At 32.2% G+C, this 15,353-nt stretch overlaps 1 pseudogene; it reads right to left on the bottom strand.

The window, feature by feature from the left end:
• LOC105420993 (flavin-containing monooxygenase FMO GS-OX-like 9) overlaps positions 1 to 15,353 on the bottom strand; it is a 36,320-nt pseudogene that overhangs the window by 18,131 nt on the left and 2,836 nt on the right.

The following is a 15,353-nucleotide window of genomic DNA, read 5'->3' as shown; positions in this document are numbered from 1 at the left end:
TGCTAGAACAACAAATGAAAGAGATCTTCGCAGAAGCAGGCAGAAAACCGGTTTCATCAGATGAAACCGTACAATCCTCACCATTGCACACCAATCAATATTTACAACTTGACGAAGCAGATCCAGAAGAGGAAATCGACCCAGAAGAAGAAGACCCAGATGAGTTCAGCCAAAGACCCTAAAAGATGTTCCACAGTACCTCACCTACATACACAGATCATACCAAGATACTTTTACTATGCCACCGACATATAAGACAAAAGCCACCAACAGAAGCTACCGACATACTATACAAAGATGCCCTTTCACCATCACCACGGACAGAAGAAGACAAAAAGCCACTGTTCAAAGATGCTTTTTACTGTGACCACTTCTATAAGAAACAAAAAAGTCACTGTACATGATGCTTTTTTAAGCATCATCTTTTCTCTTTTTCGTCTTTTTCCTTTTTTGCTTTTACTTTATGTCTTCTCCGCTTTTACTTTATGTCCTCTCCCCCTTTCGGTCTTATCACTCCTTTGCTTCATCACGAAGCAACCTTTTCTATATAAGAGGAGGCCTCCTCTCATTCAGACCTCAGGTCGTAAACCAGTTCGAAGGCCGCAAGCCAGTTCGCAGATCTCAAGCCTCTCAGAGCTTTTCTCCTTAGCTCTGCTCCGCTCTACTACTCTCCCTCTTCTCTCTTTTCTTCTCTGTTTTCCCCTTCTTCTCTCTCTTCTGCCCGAAGATACTTCATCATCCAACAAGCTATCCTGACCTCATAGCTTCCTAATTTATTTTACCTACCAGGTTCTATCTCTCCTCCTTATTTTTTTAACAGCATGTGTGATTGCAATCTGCATTTTCTTCCTTCCTATTGCCCTCAGCACTGGAAACTATTTTCCAGTTATTGCATATGTAAACAGTAAGTGTGTTATTGTATAGTTCTCTTTGTAATCAGCTTGTAATAGTTTGAATACAGTTTGTATCAGGATAATTCGTATCAGTTTGAATACCATTTGTTGCTTGTATTTTTACAGATTGTTAGATGAAATATTAATGTAATTCAAAATATTGTTTAGTTTTCAAATAGGAGATTTTAACCACACACAGTGGTTAGTCCTAGATATTTCAATTATTCCTTTAATCTGCATAATTCTCTTTTGTTTAAATTTTTACAAAATTTTACAAGAAATAGTCAAATATAACAGTTTACTATTCACATATTTACTCTAATCAAATATATAAGATTTTACTGCAGTTTACTATTCACATATTTACTCTAATCAAATATATAAGATTTTACTGGAGATCTTGGCCTGTTTTGGTATCAGAGCCAAACAGTACAATAGAAAACTGTTAAGAGTAAAAAGTTACAATATTACTGTAGAAACCTACTTAAATTTACATCTAAGAAAGTTGGTCTGAGAGTTAAGGCAAGAGACGAAAGGACAAGTCTATGCAAAATACCTGCCAAGGCCAGGAAGAGCCGCTTAGGGGAACACGCTGGACCCTTGATCGTCCAGATTGTCATTATCCGCAACCTACAGATGGCAAATTTAATTAGAAATCTTAAAGGTAATACTGCAACTCAACCTCAGACATTAAGGGTTAAAAATAAGAAACAGATTATTATAAATGATATTGAAGATCATATCCAAAATTGAAATATTCCTAAGGTACCAATAAAAGATATTTATAAAAAAGGATCATTTAAATTCAAATTAGGCTATACTGTAAAAACAGTAGAAGAAAGTTTATCTGTAACACAGAATCAAGAAGACTTTCAACTACTCTCAAGAAAAATTATTGAAAAACATAAAGAAAATAATTATAAATATTTACACATTGGGTTAATTTAAATAGCCATCAAACCTTTAACTTGACTAGGGTTAAATGCTTCTGTGCTTGTATGCCTAAGAGATACAAGACACAATAATTTCACAGATTCACTCCTAGGTATGGTTGAATCCAGCCTATGTAGTGGACCAATATACTTTAATTGTTTTTCAAATTTTTCTGTTTCTTTAACAGATCCAAACATATTAGATATATTATCTATCAATTTAAAAACTCATGGATTCAATATGATGCATGGTTTTCAAAATTTAGCAATAGTATACAGAATTTATTACAAAGTAATGAATACTCTCTGTCCTAATATTATGCAAATTGATAAAAAAGATCAGACTATATTATTTCAAACAAATATAGAAAAATCACATACAATTGTACCCAAAACAATTAATTGGTCAGATATTATTCTACCTCAGTCTTGGGCATTACAACATGTAAACCAACCCCAAGAAGCACCTAGAAATAATATTCCAAACCAAATAATTGAACATTCAGATGGAAATATTGAAATAAAATTTCAACAATCTAGAGTTAAAGATGATATAGATATTAACAGGAAAAGAAATAGAAAACCATTAATACCTGCTAGAAAATCCTATCATACAACTCCCGATGTTATTATACTTCCTTCTTCTTCTTCCCAACCAACACCATCTTCAGACTTCCAATTACAAGGAGTAAGAAGAACGGCTGATCATGTAGTTCTTCCTACATATATTCCTGAACCAATATAGAGGAATTCCAAATACTTACATTACAAATAGAAGATAAAATAGAGGAAGAAATAAATACTAATAACACATATGATGATGAGTATATAGCAGCATATTTAGCCGTTAAATTAGAAAGAAAAAAGAAGAAAATTAATATTGATTATCTGAAAAAAGATTATCTTTCTTTAGAAAATCAACATATTAAGAAATGGTATCTTCAAACCTTTCAACCAAGATTAATAGAATTACTTCATAAAAAATACAACAAATTTCTCAAAAAAGAAAGAGAAACAAAAGGATTTTTTATATGGTTAAAAGAAATATGTAGTCCAATATAAAATAAATATTCCTTCATTCGCTAATCTTCAAACTCTAAAAGAAAAAACATATATTAGCACGGATGGTACTACTACTGCTAGTACACACCTTCCTGAAAAAAGTATAATACTCAAAGGAGTAACTCCATCAAATAAAGGAGAACCACCACAGTCATTATATGATATAATTGCCACACTATATAAAGTTTTGCCCAAAGAATTAGGGAAAAAACAAGAACTTATTCCTCATATTGTGGAACAAAACAATTATACTAATTTATATATGCAGTCTTTAGGAAAACAGGCAGAACGAATAGAAATACTCGTTTCAAAGGAGGTAACCCCTTCCCTTCCTAAAGCAGTTCTGTTTAAACCACCTCCAGAATTAAATAAAAATAAATTCCATATTGGTGAAAATAATAAAACTTTAATGGATCAGTTAATAGCTAAATTAGCTCAATTAGACATAAAAGGAATTCCTTCTCCCAAAATCAGTATTCCTATACCAACTATACCTAGTCCATTACTAGAATCGTCAGATAAAGGAAAGTCTAAAATACCAAAGCATGAAACAATGATGCTCCAGGAAGAAATAGAATCAATTATAGAAGATACCATACAAAACCAAGAAAATGCCTTTATGGATACTACACCTATTGATATAAAGAGAATAGCTTATGGAAAAAATTGGAAACCCATTACAGCTTTACCATATCATAAAAGACCTACACTTGTTGACGTCCAACTTGAAGAAGATGCTATACAACAAGTTGTGTCATATTCAGGAAGATCCATAGTCAATTGGACAATAGATGGTTTATCTGAACTACAAATATTAGATGTCATGAGACACATGACAATGTTTGCTTCTGCAAACAAAATGGCAGGAAATCCAGACCAAGAAGTTGCTAAAGCAATAGTTAATGGATTCACTGGCTGGTTAAGAGGATGGTGGGATTTTTATGTTGACGATGAAACCAAAAATAGAATCCTGACTAATACAAGACAATGGACCGTCAGGAATGAACAAAATCAAGAAATAATTTATACCGAAAGTGATGCAGTAAACACCTTAATATATACCATTACACTGTATTTTGTAGGTAGTACAACATTATTAGCAGCAAGATTAGAAGATCTACTCTCTAATCTTCGTTGTCGTACATTATCTCATTACAAATGGTATAAGGATGTCTTTTTCTCAAGATTATTAATAAGGGAAGATTGTCAACTAGACCACTGGAAAGAAAAATTTATTGCTGGTCTACCCTATTTCTGGGTCGTTGGGCCGATCTGACGGTCAGAACTTCATTTCGTATTTTAATTTTAATTTTTCTTTACAAATCCAAATAATTTGATAATTTAGATGTGTATTCTTAAAAAATAGGAGAATCAAATAAAAATATCAAAAAAGTAATTTGAAATAAATAAATTGATAAACATACCCCTGAAATATTTTGGGGGCATTTTTATCAATTTATCATTTGTCAATTATTTTTAAATTTTTTTTATTAGATGCCCCTTGATGAAAAGAATGGATGTTTAAAATTTCAATTTATTTGAATTTGTACAAAAAAAATTAAAATTCAAAACACAAAATGAGGTCGTGACCGTCAGATCGACCTAGATTCAATCTGGACTGTTCATATGAGTTAGTGGGTTAATCTTAGTATTTTCCATAGTCTTCCCAATGCCTATAGCCGAAAATGCCTATAGGCAAAAATGAACAGTGATTTCGCCTATGCTATCGTTGTCCAAAGTTCATCGCACAGTCACGATTGTCTGGTAGTATTTCAATTTTCATTTTTTTTCTATAAATTAGAATGATCTGAAATTTGGAATGTATGTACATTATAGTGAGGTACACCTAATAAAAATATGAAAAAAATATTTTATAAAATATAAATTGATCAAAATACTCCTATAAAGTTTAAGGTATTTGGTCAATTTATATTTTACGAATTATTTTTTTTTATATTTTTATTAGAGTATTTTATTTTTTATGAAGAAATTCTCTAAATTTCAAATCATTTCGATTTGTAGAAAAAAATGAAATTTGAAACACTACCGGACAACTGTGACCGTACGATGAACTTTGGACGGTGATGAACATAGGTGAAATCATTGTTCATTTTCGCTTATAGGCGTCGCGTAGTATTATATATATAGGAAGATGCTATTGTACGCTGATTCGTGTACTGCTACACTAAACGTCGAAAGGCCCAGATCGAATATGGGTCGACTTGACGATCATAATTGTTCGGTAGTGTTTTATGTTTTATTTTTTTTCTACAAATCAGAATGATCTGAAATTTGGAAAGTGTGTTCATAAAAAATAGGCGAATCTACGAAAAAATATCAAGAAAATAGTTTACAAGAAATAAATTGACCAAAATACCCTCAAAATGTTTCAAGGGTATTTTGATCAATATTTTTTTCACGAATTATTATTATTTATATGAAGTGCGCTCACTAAGATGTACAAACTCTCCAAATTTCAAATCATTCCGATTTGTAGAAAAAAAAAAAAAATTCAAACACTTTCGAATAATCGTGAGCATCAGATTGACCCATATTCGATCTGGGCAGTTGGGCATTTACTGTAGCATCACGCACATGGGGGTACATAAAATTTTTCCATACACACATATATATATATATATATATATATATATATATATATATATATATATATATATATATATATATATATATATATATATATATATATATATATATATATCGGAAGATGCGTGTATCGCTACGCCGAACTACCCAGGTTGAATCTAGGCCGATCTGACGATCACGGATGTCCAATAGTGCTGTATTTTTCATTTTTTTTATACAAATCGGAATGATTTGAAATTGTAAACGTGTGTTCATAAAAATAGGCGAATCAAAAAAAAATGTATAAAAAAAAATTTACATGAAATAAATTGATCAAAATACCCCCAAAAAGTTTCAGGGGTATTTTGGTCAATAGTTTTTAAAATTATTATTTTTATATTTTTATTAGGTGTGTCTCACTAAGATATACACACGCTCCAAATTTCAGATCATTCTGATTTGTAGAAAAAAAATTTAAATTCAAACACTGCCAGACAACTATGACCATCAGATTGGCTCAGATTCAATCTGGACCGTTAAATATTAACTGTAGCGGTATGCACATGGACGTACAAAACTTTTTTTCATATATATATATATATATATATATATATATATATATATATATATATAGTGTTGCCGTAAGAGTTTAGTTTCTATAAAATAATTAGCGAAACACCAGGAGGACAAAACAAAAAAGGTGATTTCATATAAGGCTTCTACTTCAAACAATCGAAGTGACGCATCTTCAAGCTTCACTAGACGGTGTAGTTTTAGTTTTCATGTTGGAAATTTTAGGGGGAGTAAATGCTGCATATCAAGTAGATTTACAAGTACTTGAAAAGCTTGAAAATAAGTGGTCAATACTCGGAGCTGCTACATCGACTTGAAGGAGTAAAAATCTTCATAGGAGTACTGGACGAAGTGGTGTGGGAAAACCGACATGATGGGTGTTTTGTGGTAAAGAATGCTTAGTCTTTGCTGTTCATGATATTATTAGATGAAATCGAAGGGTTGTCAGCAATATTTACCATAGAACGTAAAACTCTTCTTGTGGGTACTATTTCAAGGTAAGTCTCGAACCATTGATAATTGGGTGTGGTTTCCATTAGGTTGCAATCTTAAACAAACCAATTAAGGCACACCTTCAAATTTTATCATAACACATAATTTTGATGTAAAATATTCTTAAGATTATCTCAAAATCTATTTTCATATCTAATTATAGAATTTTAAACTCCAAAAATAGTTAAAATTAAGTAGATCTATAAACATATGAAAATCTTGAAAATGAACGATCTAGAAAATGTATTGTAAGATGCACTATTTATGGGACTCAAAATCCTTTTTTTTTTTATAGTCATACATCTCGATGTTGAGATGATCGATTAAATGAGTTTTCAACATCAAAACAACATTTTCCGATGGAATTTTGAGGTGCATCCGTAGTTCTACATTTTATGATTGCAACCTTATATAAAGGTTTTCTTGATGAAGAGAGGTAGAACAACCACTAATATCTATTTTTTTATGTAAAGAAAGTGATGAGAATGGCGATCCTCTATTCATTCACTGTTCTTTGACTCATGGAATATGGTGTTGGTTCTTCCAAATGCTGGGAGTTAGTGGTCCCATATCTCAAAGCCATATGCATCTTATAGATCAGCCGTGTTTTGACGGACTGCCGAAAGTTGGGAGTATAATATTTCAGATTGGGAGGGCAGCAGTGCTTTGGGAAATTTGGTTGGAAAGAAATGGCCGAGTGTTTGAAGGATTGTTGTTTGAAGATGAAATGGTGAAACGAAGGATTACGTACACTTTATAAAGTTGGTTCTCGGTAACAAAGGAAGGGTTTGAAGTTAATATAAGGAACCTCGTGTTGCATAATAATATCAAAAGTAGACCTAAAGGTAGGTGGGTAGCGCCGGATGTAGGGAGTGTAAAACTGAATATTGATGGCAGTTCTTATAGGAACCCGGGGCCAGCTGGATTAGGGGGGGTTGCATGAGACTCGAATGGAAACATCATGTTCTGCTTTGCGGGGCCTTGCGGAGAAATCACAATGAATGAGGCAAAATTATTAGCAGTTATTCAAGAATTGAATAAACTGAAGAGTTAGAATATCCGATCTCCTTGCATTATCGAAAGTGATTCTTTAAATGTGATTAGTTAGTGTTCTAAGATATGAAGGCGACCCTCGAGATTGAGATCACTGTAGATGGAAGCCTGGATATTGGAGAGATGTTACTGATGGGAGGCAAATGATATAGCATACGCGTATGCAAAGGGGTGTGTGACTTTTCTTCTCTTTTTATTTTTTATATTGCTTTTGTTTAGCATTCTGGTAACCTTTTTTGATTAATAAAATTTTGGACATTATCAAAAAATAATAATAATAATAATAATAATAATGGTCTAGCATTATCGAATTCACTATATTTAAGACTTAAAAGTTCCTCTTTTATGCATATCCATATATTTGAGAGTCCAAATGATCTGCCGGAAGGTTTTCTAACATCATAATCATCTTTTTTGTTGATATTATTATTATTGTTGAGTTAATTTTTTCTAAAGAAATTGTATATGAGGAGACCATTTACCTTTAGTATAAAATAGTTGCAATTATTTATAACAATATAATGTGAAATCTAATAGCTTGGGTGTATTGCAAAATTCGAAAAATTTTCTTTTTTGAATTTTGAGCTTGGTCAATGGACTAATGAACCCGTCAATCAAGATTAATTGCGAGCATCCTGTCCCACAAGGAAATAACTCGTTAGATACATCTCCTTTCCTAAATATAAATTAGAGCCACCAAGGCAAGTATAGTAAATGAAAAGGAAAACTACTTTAGGGAGAGAAGCAACCTGGAAATGTTCCAGAGAGAGAGAGAAACATACCTGTGATGTTGGGCAACGTAGGCTGAGAATAATGGCCTGTGGCCACAACCACAGCATCAAACACCTCTTCACTCACCTTCTCATCCTTCCTCCCTCTTGATCTTACAACCCACCTGCAATTCTTTCCAAATTTGGCAAAATCCACCATCCCCACATAATCAACCCTGGTGTTGAATCTTATCAACTCTCTCACTCTAAAATGGTCTGCAAAATCCTTGAGATACAAGAGCAACTCATGGTGGCCTGGAAATCTCCTTCCATCTCTGCCTTTTCTTGCCACAAATGGAAAGTCTGAGTAACCCATTGGCTCTCTAGGTGAGACCAACCTTAGAGAAGCATACAGACTGCTATGGACTTTAAGGATGCTTCCTTTCCCTAAGGCTTCTTCTTCTTCTATGTTAGGGTTATAGAGCCAAGTCCCACCAACTTCATGGTTTTGCTCTAGAACCACCACTGAGTGGCCCACCTTTCTCAGCTCTCTAGCCGCGACGAGGCCCGAGGGTCCGGCCCCAATCACACACGCATATGCTCTTTAGCCTCTCCATAACCATTGTCAAGACTCTGTTTTTTCTCACTCTTTCTGTGTAGATTTTTTGGGGTTTCTCTCTCTCTCGGTTTGTAGTGGTGTTTAGGATGGAGAGGAAGGATCCGAGTTTGAGCTTGATGGGTTGAAGAAGTAGGAAAGAATATATCAAGAAAAGTGGCTCATTTATGTCTCTCTTACTATCTCACACACACTCTCTCTCTTTCTAAGCAAACAGGGCTAGAGAGAGAGAAAGAGAGCTTTGAGCTGATGGGAAGAGAGATCTTGGCACTGGTGAGAAGTTACTAGTTAGGAATAGGATACAGAAGAAGATTGGTTCATAATCTTTTCTTTTTCCCTCAATTTCTCTCTAGTTGTTGGGATGTGCTCTCCCTCTATATGGGGAGGAAGGAGCGGCTCATATATTATGTGTCGTTTCATTTTGGGTGCGGTTTGTATGGAGCCCATGCCCTAAACAATCAAATTAGAGCCTACCTTCAGTTAGTGTCGAGAAATGTGGTTAATATTAACAGAAATAGGAACAAATATGACAAATCTACACATATGGCAAATCTCTACATAAAAACTATATCCTACACTTTTAGTAAGTATTGGTTGTACAATCTCTATAAAAATATCATTGTATTGTAAAAAAATCATTAGTACGTATTGGTTGTACAGTCTCTATAAAAATATTATTAGTAAGTATTGGTTGTACAATCATATTACAATACAATGATATTTTTATAGAGATTGTACAACCAATACTTACTAAAACCGTAGGATACAGTTTCTATGTAGAAATTTGTCATATATGTAGATTTTCCATATCTGTAGATTTGCCATATCTATTCACAATTTTAACATTGGAAATTTTTGTGATAGTTGTAAAATATACTTTCATCTTTATTTATAAAGTTTAAAGCTTCAAAAATAGTGTAGATATACATATCTATGAAAACTTGAAAATTAACCGCCCAAAAATACATCACAAAATGCACTATTTCTACAACTTGAAATCCATTTTTTCTCATGTCCATGCATCTTGACGTCGAGATGATCAATTTGATGATATCTGGGCATCAAAACAATCTATTCTAGTGAAATTTTTAAGGTAGGCTCTGATTGGATTGTTTAGAGCCTCGGCCCTGTATAAACTTTTCCCTTTTATTTTGCTTATTTGAAATGTCCAAATTTATTTTTTAAATATTTTTTCATTGCTGATTTGAAATGTCCACTCCATTATTTAAAGGACCTGGTTTCTATGCAGCCAAGCCCGAATATGTAGAAATACGGGCTTCTTCATAAATCTATTTTTAAGATGGATTTTAAGACTTAATTTTTAAAGACATATAGTATCAAACATGGAGATCATGAATATGAAAAAATAAATAATTTTAAAACTAAAAATAATAATTCTAGTAAGCAAACATTTGGATACCGTTAGTTTTTATTGTTTTTAGATGGAACACCTACTTGTATCCATTTTTAAGATGGATGCTATACACTTTTTGGACTGCATATGTAGAAATGCAGTCCAGCCCACATGAAACAATTTTTCTAATTTAAAACTCTAAAACATTTGGAAAAAGTTTATGTAAGGATGCAGCCTTATAATGTAAAACTACGGATGCACCTCAAAAATCCATCGAAAAAGGTAGTTTTAATGTTGAAAAACCCTTTGATTGATCATCTCGAAATCGAGATGTATGACCATAAAAAATAAAATTATTTTAAGTCTCAAAAATAGTATATTTTACAACATATTATCTACACCGTCTATTTTTAAGATTTTGATATGTTTATAAATCTATTTGATTTTAACCATTTTTTAAATTTAAAATTTTATAATTAGATATAAAAATAAATTTTGAGATAATCTTAAAACATGTTACATCAAAATTATATAACATGATAAAATTTGAACGGTGCACCTTAGATATGCAGCTACGATGCATCCGTATGCACTGCACCCAAAACATTATTTTTCGTAGACAAGCCTCCCGTTTGCCCACGTGAAACCATATTTGTCCCATACGTGTTGATTGAAGTTCGGTAGGATGCCTTAAGTCCCAATGTGGGAATATTTCTTTTCTCTCCTCTCTCATTTTTAAAAACAATCAATTTGAGTAAATTTTTTTTTTTTTCTCTCCACTAACAACCTATTCCACTAAATGAGAGATGAGAGATACATTTAATTGTCATAAGTTAATATAAAAATAAAAAATAAATTGAGTTATAGAAATACATTTGATATTCATGAGTTGCATTTTAAATTTTATTTTAATTATAAAATGAAACTTAATAAATAATAAACACTTAACATAAGACAGACTCTCAGTATTTACACTTTTGATACAATAAGATATAACTAGAACGTAATTGCCACTATCTAAAAAAAAAACTAAAAAATTGATTTTTGAAAAATTATTGTGTTTTTTTGGAAATTTTTTGAGGCTGGGGCCGGCCAATTCTCTGATCCGGATTCCCGATCCACGGATTGAACATGATTTTGAAGTGGCCGATCTAGATCATCAATCCGTTTCTTTCCGTTTTTTTAAACCTTAATCAGGGCTAATGATGTGGTGCTCATAACGTTTAGTCCTCGTGGGGAGACACTCGTGCTAATCGAACCATTTTGGTTTTCGAGACCCAAAATTTCGGAGTCACTAAACTAGTCATTTGGCATTCATGGATATGGGATTGGTATTTTTGTGTCTAAATTTAACGGTCTTATTGCATAGTTTCCCAAAAGAAAAAGGCTAAGATTGGGGTTCCAAAAATTCAAAAATTTCTCGTACGGAAAGCAGGCTCTTCATTTTTTCCCTTATACAAGATGTCCATGTTATATTATATATAGAGAAATGATCACCTTTCCACACTCAGGACCTCAAATGATCACCATTAAATTTGGCACAGATATGTAAAAAAAGTTGTCACATGGGTGTGGTACTTGACTTTTTTAGATATCTGTGCCAAATTTAATGGTGATTCTTTGGGATCCGATAAACATGGATGTGGGAGGGTCTCACAAGGTCATTTCCCTTATATATAAGGGGCATCTCTGAATTTTACCAAAAGATTTAATTTTAGTGTTGAAGACTTTATGAGAGTTTGAAAATTCATGTTCAATCCTAATTATAAAATTCTAAATTCTAAAAGCGATGCAGATCGAATAGATCTATAAATATTTTAAAATCTTGGAAATAGATGGTCCACATAACTGTTACACAATGCACAATATTTAGGATTTAAAATCCCCCCCACCTCTTAAAAAATCTTGAAAATAGATAGTCCACATAATTGTTACACGATGCACAATATTTAGGATTTAAAATCTCCCCCTCCTTCCTCCCTTATATTCATATATCTCGAGATCCGTATTATACGATGCACAATATTTAGGATTTAAAATCTCCCCCTCCTTCCTCCCTTATATTCATATATCTCGAGATCCGTATGATCAATTATAAGATTGTCAAACTTTGGGACAGTCTTTTCTACTTGATTTTTAAGATGCACCTTACTTTTATAATACAAGGTTTTACATAGACTTTTTCCACTTTAACACTAGATTACTTTTCAGACCCTAATTTTGAGTAAGCATCCTCTTTAATATAGCAAAAAAAAAAAAAACTCAAAATCTAAATTTATTTTGAAAATAATTCATTTTTGCTGATTATTGATTGGATCCGAAACTTTGAGATCCAAGTACTTAAAAGAGTAAGGATTACAAGTGCACAATATGCTCTCATGTGAGCATAGCTTACATGCCGTTGAAAAATAATGGTCAAAACTTGACACCTCGTGCTTCATAATAAATTTTTGGATAAAGTTTCCATTGATGTGTTGGTTTAGGGTCACGTAAATGAAAATTTGAAAATGCAATAACTTTCAGTATCTAAAGTAATCCTCAAATCGATCATCTCGACCTCTAAGTTGAATGGACATGAGAAAAAAAAATAGATTTCAGTCATGGAAATAATTCATCTTCTAATGAATTTTTTAGACTATCATTTTTTAAAAATTTCAAGTGTGTATTGACTACTCGATCTACATTATTTTTGAACTTATAAATTTTATAATTAGAGATGAAAATAGATTATCAAACCCAAAATCGTTTTTAATATTAAAACAATATCTTGAAGGTGCGTCGTGCTTTAATTGTTTAAGGCCTCAGCATTATATTTATACCAACCATTTTTTAAGAGTGATACAAACCACACCCTTTCCGGTAATTAATCGACCACGATTTATTGTAAAAAAGAATTGATCAGCAAAGAATAGAATTAATTACCAGAAAGTAAATGACATATGTGATATAAGGATTTCTTTTGGCCTCGAGACCCATTTTGTTAATTAAATAACATAATATAAAAACACTATTATTTTTATTAAAAAACATGAATCAGGTCTGCGCCCCGAAATCTCTCTCTTAGTGGTTATGCACTTGCATAAAACAATTGAAAGAGACAAAGCGAAAAGGATATATATATATATATATATATATATATATATATATATATATATATATATATATATATATATATATATATATATATATATATATATATATATATATATATATATATATTTATCAGCAAAAGCTTATAGATCTGTCTATTGGGATAATAGTGCCATGATGAATCATGTGGCCTAAAAACCTAATATTGGTTTTGAAAAGTGTGATCTTTTTGGCAGAAACAACTAAGCCTGCTTGGCTTACAGCATGGATAAATGTATTTATATGTTTAATGTGTTGGTCTATAGAAATACAATTTCAAAATACAAATTTACAAGTACAAGATGTTATTGACATTAATAGGAAGAGAAATAGTAAACAGAACATACCAAGTAGGAAATCAATTTCTCACAACCCAAACGTTATCATATTACCTCCTCCTCCTAGTCATCCTTCTTCATCCAATTCAAACATACAATTTCAAGGAACACACAGGACTAGAGATAATATTGTAATTCCAACATATACATCAAAATCTCACCCCACAACTTCTAATACTGAACCCAGTATAGAAGAATTACAAGATTTCCAAGTTTGTACATTACAACTTGAGGATGATATAAATAATAATCAATATTCAGAAGAATATATAGCAGCCTATCTAGCAGCCAAGCTAGAAAGAAAACAAAGAAAATTAAATAAAGCTTTTATTACAAAAGATTATTTATCAGAAGAAAACAAAAATATCCGAGAATGGTATTTAAAAAGATTTCAGCCACCTAGACTACTGGAATTACTACATAAAAAATATAATAAGTTCTTACACAAAGAAAGATTAAATATAGGATTTTTTCATTGGCTAAAGGATATGTGTTTAGAGAAAAACATTACTATTCCCTCATTCAATAAAATTCAAACAATAGAGGAGAAAACATATATAAGTACTGATGGTACTACAACAGCTAGTACACATCCACCTGAGAAAAGTATTATACTTAAAGTAGGCATTCCAAAAAAGAATGAACCTGTACACTCCTCATCCTTCTATGATATAGTGGCTACACCATACAAAGCCATACTTAAAGAAATAAATAAAAAACAGGAATACATACCTCATATTGTAGAGCAGAATAATTATACAAACCTATATTTACAATCTCTTGGAAAGCAAACTGAAAGGATAGAGAGAATAGTATCCAAAGAAACATCTATTATATCTCCCATTCCTAAATCAGTATTATTTAAACCACCTCCTGAGTTAAATAAGAACTAATTCCACATTGGAGAAAATAATAAATCCCTTATGGATAAATTAATTTCAAAATTATCCCAACTAGATCTGAAAGGAGTACCTTCATCTCAAATCAATATTCCTCCACCAACCATCACTTCCCAAATACCTGAGTCATCTGACAAAGGTAAAGCTGTCATACCTGAGCATGAAACAATGATGCTCACAGAGGAAGAACCTATAATAGAAGATACAATCCAAAATCAGGAAAAAGCATTTATGGATACTGCACCTTTAATGGATACCATCAACAAAATAGCTTATGGCAAATATTGGAAACCCATAACAGCCTTACCCTATCATAAGAGACCTACTCTTGTTGACATTCAAATGGAAGAAGATTCAATACAACAGGCAGTATCTTATTCCGGAAGATCTATAGTCAAATGGCAAATCAATGGTCTATCAGAACTAAAAATATTAGATGTCATGAGACATATGACCATGTATGCCTCTGCAAATAAAATGGCAGGCAACCATGATCAAGAAGTTGCCAAAGCAATAGTAAATGGATTTACAGGATGGTTAAGGGGATGGTGGGATTTTTATGTAGACGACGATACTAAACAAAGAATATTGAATAATACCAGACAATGGACTGGAAGAAATGAACAAAATCAAGAAGTAATATATATAGAAAGTGACGCTGTCAATACCTTGATATGTATGATCACTCTACATTTTGTAGGCAGTACCTCATTACT

This window comes from Amborella trichopoda, chromosome 10 (assembly GCF_054954075.1).
Source record: "Amborella trichopoda isolate Santa Cruz 75 chromosome 10, AtrichopodaSantaCruz75HAP2 v2.0, whole genome shotgun sequence".
In the NCBI taxonomy this organism is placed as follows: Eukaryota; Viridiplantae; Streptophyta; class Magnoliopsida; order Amborellales; family Amborellaceae; genus Amborella; species Amborella trichopoda.
The sequence above is the reverse complement of the archived record's forward strand: the minus strand, read 5'-3'. Positions and strand labels throughout refer to the sequence as shown.